General features: G+C 47.6%; 2 long non-coding RNA genes across 2 annotated transcripts; both read right to left on the bottom strand.

Moving 5' to 3' along the window:
* Positions 1-539: 539 nt before the first annotated feature.
* Positions 540-1,783, bottom strand: LOC138428283 (uncharacterized). The gene is made up of 2 exons (XR_011252371.1): positions 1,697-1,783; positions 540-700 (listed from the first exon to the last, which is right to left on the bottom strand). It is a non-coding gene; the product is annotated as an uncharacterized lncRNA (long non-coding RNA).
* Positions 1,784-3,596: 1,813 nt separating this feature from the next.
* Positions 3,597-8,257, bottom strand: LOC138428282 (uncharacterized). The gene is made up of 2 exons (XR_011252370.1): positions 7,262-8,257; positions 3,597-7,134 (listed from the first exon to the last, which is right to left on the bottom strand). It is a non-coding gene; the product is annotated as an uncharacterized lncRNA (long non-coding RNA).
* Positions 8,258-9,701: the final 1,444 nt, after the last annotated feature.

Here is a 9,701-nt window from a genome sequence, read left to right as displayed (position 1 = left end):
CATCAGGCAGGGTTTCCTAGAGTGAGAAAAGTTACTGACTCGCCAGGAAGAACTTTTTACACTTGCTCATTGTTAAAATATTTGCACCTTGAGAATTTTACTGCCTCCGCAACCTTCACTTTTGTCTCTGATATAAACACAATATGCTGGGTGAGAACCTATGACTCCATTCACTGCTCAAGACATTGGCACATTCATCATTGTAAAGACAGCACGTTGGAAGGTTTTATACACAGAAAGAGTGAGTTTATGACCTTAAACAATCCCCAGTAGGAAATGTCTGACATACTTATAGGCTTTTTCCCATACCTTTTCTTTCTGCCTTTGATCACCTTCCTACCTAACTTTTTTGAGACCTTGAGATGTCCTCCCTTCTCCCGTCATCTCTTTTCTCATAGAGAGGTGGCCTGAAATGGAAATGTGTGTTTTTCCTTATTTATCAAATGGCTCAAATAGTCTGCCTGTTGAGCCAGACATTCTTCTAAGCATTTGATAAATATTAACTCATTCATAAGAATCATTTGAGGAGGAGGCTACTGTTCTTTTTAAAAATTTAATTGATTAATTTATTTTTTGGCTTGTGCTGGGTCTTCGTCACTGCATGTGGGCTTTTTCTCTAGTTGTGGCGAGTGGGGTCTACTCTCTAGTTGTGGTTCGTGGACTTCTCAATCTGGTGCCTTCTCGTGCTGTGGAACATAAGCTGTAGGGTGTTCAGGCTTCTGTAGTTGTGGCTCCCAAACTCTAGAGCACCCATACAGTAATTGTGGTGCAAAGGTTAGTTGCTCCTAGGCATGTGGGAATCTTCCCAGACCAGGGATTGAACCCGTGTCTCCTGCTTTGACTGGTGGATTCTTTACCACTGAGCCACCAGGGAAGCCCAAGTCTACTGTTGTTACCATTCTCTTTGTTACAGATGAGGAGAGTCACAAAAAGAGATATTGGGGAGCTTGTATAAGGACACACAAAGAGAGTGAGCTGCTGAGCTGGGATTTAAGCTCAGACCTCCATCTCTCAACCTCCACGTGACAGTTTCATCTAGCCATAGCGCTCAGGTGTGGATGAATTCTGCTGCCGGCCCACCAGCTCGACCACTGCGTAGGCTCTTTTCTATTCATGAAGACTTTTTCACTTCTGCCCAGAGCAAGCTGAGCTCTCTACAGAAAGGTGCCTTTGAAATGCACAGGTTGACAGCTTTATTTGTGGATCCACACTGTGGTTTTTGGCTGGAGCTGGCTGGGCATGGGCTATGTGGTTGTCAGTCTTAAAAAATGGTGTAATATTCCCAGTGTTTTTGTTGGATAATTGCATGTCTTTAATTTGTGGGATTATAAACAGAGCAGTAACCTAGCTTAGGAGTAGCCAGAAAAAGTTATTTGATATCCACTAAGTCAAGCTTCTATTTTTAGATACCTCTATAGAAGTGAATATTCTTACCATCAGGAAAGAAAAGCAACATCATAATATACTCTAATTGGCGTCTCTTGACTGGATAGGTTAAAAAAAAAAGCCTTCGAAAGAACATAGGCAATAATTCAGCTTCTTTCTCTTATAGTTAAATATAATTTTCCTCTATTATGAGAGTTTAGGTTTTTTCAGAATATGAGCTTTAAAGGGGGAAAAAATATCATATCTTTTAAAATTCATGGATTTGGAACAGTGATTAAAAAAAGAAAGACCTACCTAAATTTCTGCTTACCTTACTCATAAACTTCTGACTGTTGTTGTTTAGTCAGTAAGCTGTGTCTGACCCTTTGCAACCCCATGGGCTGCAGCACGCCGGGCTTCCCTGTCTTCCACTATCTCCCGGAGTCTGCCCAAATTCATGTCCATTCAGTCGGTGATGTCATCCAACCATCTCATCCTCTGTGTCCCCTTCTCCTCCCACCTTCAATCTTTCCCAGCATCAGGGTCTTTTCCAGTGCTTCGGCTCTTCACATCAGGCAGCCAAAGTATTGGAGCTTCAGCTTCAGCATCAGTTTTTCCAGTGAATATTCAACATTGATTTCCTTTAGGATTGAGTGGTTTGCTCTCCTTGCTGTCCAAGGGACTCTCAGGAGTCTTCTCTAGCATCACAATTCGAAAGTATCAATCCTTTGGTGCTCAGCCTCCTTTATGGTCCAACTAGGTCGAGATAAATGAAAACATTAAACTATGTAAAATGTTTACTTATGTAGTAAATATGAAGTCCCCGTAGAGTCACCATATTGGAAATAAGGACATTCATAGTCAGGGACTGCTTTTTGTCACTGTTTTGTAATTTAGTTGACATGACATATTCATAGGCAAAGAATAGATTATTTAGATGACATTTTCCATTGGAAAACCTTTAAATGGTTTGAAAACTTGAGCCTGATTTAACTGCTCTGTCTCTGAAGATGAATCATTCCTTTCATTTAGCACATTGGTATAGTATTTAGATTAACTAGTAGGTTTGTATTTAGCCTGGCAGAAGCCAAACAGCCAGATCAGATACATGCTAGTGGGCTTCCTGGGGCTCTAACAGAACTAAACACAGGGAAGAGGACTCTAGTCACTGATTTGTGATTAATGTGTGTAGAAAGTAATATTTCTACCATTTTATGGATGGAGCAACTGAGGCACTGTGAGGTTAAGTGGCTTGCCCTCAATCATAAGGCTCTTCCATAGATCCAGGAAAACCATGGAGAGACTTTCCTGGTGGTCCCGTGGATAAGACTTTGTGCTCTCAATGCAGGGGGTCCAAGCTTGATCCCTGGTCTGGGAACTAGATCCAGAGAGCCACAACTAAAACAATAAATAATAATTAAATATATATCAACAATATTATTTATTATTTGTCAATAAATTATTATAATTTATTCATAATTAACAAATCTCATATTAATTTTTAATATTTAATAAATAAATGATTTTAAGAAAATAAAGAAAATTATGTAAGTTGACCAGGATTTTACATCTAATTCTCACCAACTGTAAAATTTGCAAGTTACCATTTCTGTTCCTGCACAGGCAGGTTACAAATTGAAAGTTAGAAATAAAATGAGAGAAGGTTAACATCACTTTTCAGGGGAAGGCAGCTACCAAGGTTGGCCTTGACTAACAGAGCTGACATGGGTGCTGCTGTTCCCCTCTGTTGATCCCACATAGCTTCTGTCCATGAGGATTCAATCAGCCAGGGGACTGCTGGCCGGGCTGGGGGGCAGCCGACTGTAAATCTGGGAAGGCTGCAACTCTTCAGGGTCTTGAACTTTATCAGGTTTGAATGTGTGATTGTGAAAGTAAAGAGCAGAGAAATGACAGCATTCAGTAAATCAAAAGGAGAGAAGATCAAGACTGTCAGAGACAAGAGAAAAACAGACTCTAGGCACAAACCTGGCTGGAGACCCGCACAGAGGGAAGACTTCTGTGTTCCCTCCAGAGCTTGCCTCCTGAAAAACAAACCCCTTTTTATCTAGGAAACAGTATTCTTTTTTTTTTAAGTTTTCATTATTGAGCTTTAGGTCTTGTTTTAGAAGCTGGGATGCTATAAGAAAAAGAAAAACATAAAGAAAGGAAATCAGTTGGAAAAAAGTCTGGAATGATCTAGATTTTCCTCTATCAATATTGAGGCCCCTAGCTTCTCAATCATAGATCTTTATTTATTCATTTTTATTCCTTAACAAAATGTGATTAATGTGGGGAGTAAGTCTGCATAAACAGGAATACAAAATTGAAAGGTAAAAAGCATGAGTGTAGTGAATGACCAGGTCAATTTAATTAGTTCTCCCCCCACCCCTTATATGTAATGCCCATCCTCAAGTCTGCCTTCCTTCACAGCCCCCGCTGTTGATTTGCTCCTATCTCCTGCCAGAAAGAAGCTTTTAGGGAGGCAATGTTGCTGAGGATTGAAGTTCTTGGAGCAGAGGACAAGGCTCAAGATTACGATCTTTGTCCAGTAGTCTGCTGCTGGCATTTGCAAGGGCGACAAGGAATTGCTCCTCTTTAAAGGAAACAAAAGCAAGTAGATCTACGCTTGTATCACCCACCCTTCCTTTCCTACCATTATGCGATAAATAAGTCCCCACTGCTGTACAGAGAAAAACCTTTGCGAATGGCAAGTCTCAAAGTTGAATGAGTGCTCAGAGTTCTTTTCTGGGAGCTAATTTAGCTTCAGGGGGATAGGTGGGTCACCCCCTAAATTGAAATCTGATGTGGTAGGTGTGAGTTTGTTACAATACAGATATTGGTAATAGTTCATGATTACCCAGCGCTTCTGATGTGCTGGGTCCCCTCAGCCCCTCACACAAAAGACCATTTTTAACCCTCTCAACCATCCTATAAGGGAGGTGCTTTTCTCAACCCCATTTTAAAGATGAGGAAACTGAGGCAGAGAGGTCAGGCAAGTTGTCTTGGTCACTCAGCCAGGAAGGGGTGGAGTCACGACTCAAACAGGAAGGCTGGCCCAGACTCTGAGCTCCCTGGGCTCACACAGGATTCCCTCAGTGTGTGAGCTAGAGCAAATACCACCCTCCCTCCTTTTCATACGTTCATCATGAAGACTAGAGGAAAATCTGAGCGTGGGCACTTTTCTAGAGAAAGAAAAAAGGCTCAGACATCTCCCTCTATCTTGAAAGCTGTCTGTGGTACTTTGCCTAACCGGCTCTACAGGAGTGCCAACCTTCTAGACTGTAAACACTTCAGAACCAGTAGGTGCCTCTCCGAGTTCTTCTTTGTGAGGTGCACACTCAGTACTGTTAGGCAAGGGCAGGAAACTGGAGGACTGCATACGGGCAGACAGCCTTTTGGTCCTAATTCTCTGCATATTTGCAACATATCTGGAGAGGTCGTATTTCTGGGTAGCAAATGCAATACTTAAAAAAAAAATTTATTGGGCACTTTTTTCCCCCTTTGATTGAATCATGGAGGAGCATAAGTTACTTAGCAAATTTCCAAGTGTCTATCATCTCCTTTTTCTGCTTCTCCAATGGCTCCTGCCCCACCAGAAGACCAGTCACAAAGGTCTCTAGGCTGAGACAGCTCTGGGTCAGTGGTATGGGATGCTGACCCTAGAAAGGGCATCGCCTAAACACCTGTGGTATCACCTGGTGATACCTGCAAAGCCCAGAGAAAGCCCAGGTTTCACCTGTCTAGTGGGATGGAAATTTCTGCATCTCTCTCATCTTTTTGAGACATAAATGGTCCCTTTCTGTCTGATGGTCTGATTTTTCCCACTGCTGGAGGCTGGGTGAAGGGTCAGGATTAGATGAGGTGAATGATCCTCACCTCAGAATTAAATGAGGTGGAGTTCACCTTATTTGAGTGAAGAGATGAGAAAAAAGAAAGTGAAGTTGCTCAGTCGTGTCCAACTCTTTGAGACCCTATGGACTGTAGCCTATCAGGCTCCTCCATCCATGGGATTTTCCAGGCAAGAGTGCTGGAGCAGATTGCCATTTCCTTTTCCAGGGGATCTTCCCGACCCAGGAATTGAACCCGGGTCTCCCGCATTGCAGGCAGACGCTTTACCATGTAAGCCACCAGGGAAGCCCCTAGAAAAAAAGAGGCATCTTTAATTCCTGGAGCCCAGTATGAGATGATAAACAGAAGCTGAAGATGCTCAATGGCCTTTCGAAATTGAGTCTTGTCTCTAACGCTGCCAGAGAAGAGATGATTGAAAAGGCAGAAGATGCGGGAAGAGGCCCCATAGCAGGGAAGCTAAGAGGATTCTCAGCTTCTACCCCCAGTTTCTTGCCTTGCCATATTTCAAAGTGGTGCATGTGTGGTCGGTGGCTGTCAGGTCTGACTCTTTTGCGAACCAATGGACTGTAGTCCACCAGGCTCCTCTGTCCATGGGATTTCCCAGGCAAGAATACTGGAGTGGATTGCCATTTTATCCTCAAGGGAATCTCCCTCACCCAGGGATCAAACCTCCTGCATTGGCAGACAGGTTCTTTACAGCTGAGACAGCTGGGAAGCCCATTTCAAAGAGGTTAGAAAGGGCTTAGGTGGACCTGAAGTGTGGATTCTTCATTCACTTAGGAGATGGAGGAGCGACTCAGTGCAGGAAACTGAAAACACAGTATCTGACTCCGCACAGCCCAGTTTTCAGCCCTTGATCAGGAAACTGGATATTCTTTGCTTCACCTTTGGTGAAGGAGAAGGCATCACTCAGGGCCTGGCCTCAGCATGGCTGGCAGTCCAAGGCTTTAGGCAGTGATTACAGCAGTAATTAATAATACTATATACTACACTTCATAACCCAACTCAACTTGGGGATGCCTGAATACTTGGATTGTTGCCTCCCAGGTGCACACTGTCCTTCTGACGTCCACACCCTCCCCATTAGCCTCCGTGTGATGCAGACGCCGGGTGCCTTCCACCCACTACATTCTGACTGGGGTTCAACAGGTCTGCTTCGGAGGACCATTGATGCGGTGTAACACTGCCCCTCAGCAAAACCGCAGAAGTGGGCGAGAGGATAGGAGTGGTTTGGCTTTGTAGTGTAAATTCAGCATCAGCAAATAATTCAAATGGGAGCTAAGTTGGGGCTTCCCTGGGGGCACAGACGGTAAAGAATCTGCCTGCAATGCGGGAGCTCCGTGTTCGATCCCTGGGTCCGGAAGATCCCCTGGAAGAGGAATTGACAACCCACTCCAATATTCTTGCCTGGAGAATCCCATGGACAGAGGAACCTGGCGGGCCACAGTCCAAAGGGTCACAAAAGAGTCGGACACGATTGAAGCGACTTAGCTTGCACGAGCTCGGTTTAGGTCTTCAGTCTAGTGCGCGGGGCGGGGGAGGGCACGTTTGGGGAGTCCAGCTCAGGCCTGGAGTCCCCGGCTCTCCCGGGTCCCCAGGGCCTGGCACTCTTTGGCCGGGCAGCCGCCGCAGTTCCCGCCCGGCGCATCCGAGGTCTGAGCCGCCAAGTGGGGACTGTCAGGGTGTCGGGACGCAAGCAGGCCGCGGGGAGGGAGGCCGGCGCCGGTGTGGAATGTCTTTATCGAGATGGAGCCGCAAGCTTCTCCTTCGCTTCTTTAAGCGATCACGGAGAGACACCTTTCGATCTTTTGTCAGACATCTTGGCCCTTAATAGCTAAATTTATTTGGTTTAAAGCAGCCTGGGGAGAAGCAGCGAGGGAGAAAATCTTTCGTCGGTCATTGGGTGGCCTAGATAACAAGCTTTAAAAGAGAGAGGGAAGAAGAAAGTAAAAAGGTTAATGGATGAGGGGAGGGCTGGAAGGCGCCCAGCGTGGGGCTTTTACAACGACCCTCCCCCGGCCGCCCCCTTATCGCGGCCCTAACTTACCCGCGGCGGACGAAGTACATTAAGTCACGTAAACAGCGCGCGGAGAGGAATGCCACCGCGGTGACCTTTCGCGCGCCCACCTCCGCGCCGTGCTGGCGGCCGCCGGCGGCGCGCGGGGTCGGCGCGGGGCTGCGGGGCCGCGATCGCCAGAGCCTGGGGCCGGGAGCCCGGGATGCGGCGGCGGGCAGGGGGCTGGGGGGCGCAGGGCACACGGTGGGGCCACCTCCAGGCTGCGCGCGGCCCACGCTTCCGCAGCCGCCGCCACCTGACGTTTCTAAGCAGTATTTCGGGCTTTTAGAGAATTAAAACAGAAGAACAAACCCCGTCGCCATCACTGTCAGGACCCTCTGGGCGATGACCTGCATCGGAGTGACAGCGGTGGAGTCGAGTCGAAGGGACGCGCCATCCCGACCCGGCGAGTGGGCCTGGGCGCTGGCGGGGGTGGAGGGGGGCGCCGAAGTGACCCCGTGTCCTTCGCCCAGAGCGTCCCCGGGGCGGGAAGAAATATGGTACAAGCGAGAAGGTCCCATAAATCTGGTTTGAAAAATAAAAACCAAAACCAAAAAGAGAAAAAGAAGAAAAAAAAAAACCTCTTGAATTAAAACCATGCTGTTAAGTCAGAAATCGCATGTATTCGTTTTCTTCCTGAAACGTCGCTGGAGCACCCGAGATCGGTGAAATGACAGAGGATGCGCTGCCGTTTGCGGGGGTGATTGCGCGTCCTCTCCGGGTCTCGCCGCTCCTCCGGAAGCGGCGCACAACGGCCGCCCCCACTGCCCCCGTCACCCTTCCCCGTTTGGCCGTCAGGCCCCCGCCCCCCCGCCCGATTGGCGGCTGGGTTCGGCTGGATTCGAGTGGCGAAGAGCGGTGTGGCGCGCGCGGCCCAAATAAATCAGCCCTGGGGACAGGCCGCACCCGGGAGCCAGCCCCCCTCCAGGGATGAGGAGGGCAGGTCGGGGATGCAGGCTTGCTCCGGAGGGGCCACTCCCCGGGTCTAAATGATCCCGAGAGGAACGATTTCGTTCCAGATTAGCCAATCCCCAAGGAAGAGAGAGGCGTTAGGAAAAGAAAAGGCGGGGGCGGGGGGGGGGTGGAAGAAAGAAAGGAAAAGAAACAACTTCTAGGGACATGACTGTCTACCTGGAGCACTGCGGAGGCCTTGGCCAGCTCTTGCGGTGCCCTTCTTCCTTTGCGCCCCCTAATATCCCCCACTTTCCCGGACCAGCTGGGGCTCTCAGAGGAAGCTCAGAGCGCCGGGCCTGGGGCCCCTGGGACGGTGGCTTTGAAAATGCGCCGCTCCTCACGGGTGTTGTCCCCAGGGCCAAAGTCTACGCGTTGGGAAAACTGCAAAATGGAAGGGTCAGGCAATCTGGCTTTTTGTCTAAATCAATTCCATGGGTCAAACAGTTTTATTTCTTAGTTAATTGGCAAGAAAAAGAAAACTAGTCTTTAAAAAAAAATTGTGACTTTGCAAGAGCGCAAACAATTACCTCCCTGCCCCCACCTTTGTTCTGAGCAATACTCAAACGCGATCGGAGTTCTGGGGCGGGGTGGCGGGGGACGGGAGTAAAATGTCAGGTCCTTTCTCGAGCCTTAGAAATCGCACATAGTGAAGTTGGTGTGCGTCCCGCCTCTCACCTCTGTCCCGGCCGTGCGGGGGCCAGGGCACCCTGTCCCGGCTGCTGCGGAGTGGCCGGAAAAGCAGGTCTCTGGGGATCATCTGTTGTCCAAAGAAATTTACACGGTCATCCCCGTAATTGCAAATATAAAGTAATACACACAGCAGGAATCAGTTTCTTGCGGGGGGGGGGGGGCGGGGGCTCAGTCTTTTTTGGGTTCAAACTTGGAGGCCATTCACAGCCTGTATTCCCAACTTAGCCAAAGGATTTATTTGTTAACTTGGTTTCATTAGAAATCACTTCACTGAATATGTATTTTAAAAAAGAAAACTTTGCTTTTGAGAACAGACCTCAGAAACATTTAAGAACCCTTGGACTAAAAGAAAATCAAATGCCCACAACAGTTCTGTAACGGCTTACAGACAAGCTTTTGCAAAACTCAGTCTGCGTAAAAATTAGGTCAGAATTCAGGTTGAAAAAAAAAAAGAAAGGCATTGGAAGCTCTGGTCGGAGCTAAGTGGACGGCGGACGCCGGGTTATCTGTTCGGGTAGATGCAGTCGATCGAACCCAGGTTAAATTTTAAAGCCCCTGGATCCTGCTCCAGTCGCTAGTCTCCTTTCCAGAGTTTTCTGCCTTCAGTCTTTCGGAATTGCGGCCGCGCTGAAACTGGGAGCCGCCGCAGTGGTCGGGGGAGGTAAAGAGGAATGTAATAAAAGTGACTAAATTGGATGAGAACGGTTTATGGACCTTCTCGGTAGCAATCTGAAATTCAGAAGTGTTTAGCAGCAATTTACAACGAAGAATGTGGGCGAAAAAAAAA

This window comes from Ovis canadensis, chromosome 23, assembly GCF_042477335.2.
Source record: "Ovis canadensis isolate MfBH-ARS-UI-01 breed Bighorn chromosome 23, ARS-UI_OviCan_v2, whole genome shotgun sequence".
NCBI classification, from domain to species: Eukaryota; Metazoa; Chordata; class Mammalia; order Artiodactyla; family Bovidae; genus Ovis; species Ovis canadensis.
This window is presented reverse-complemented; position numbering and strand designations above follow the sequence as displayed.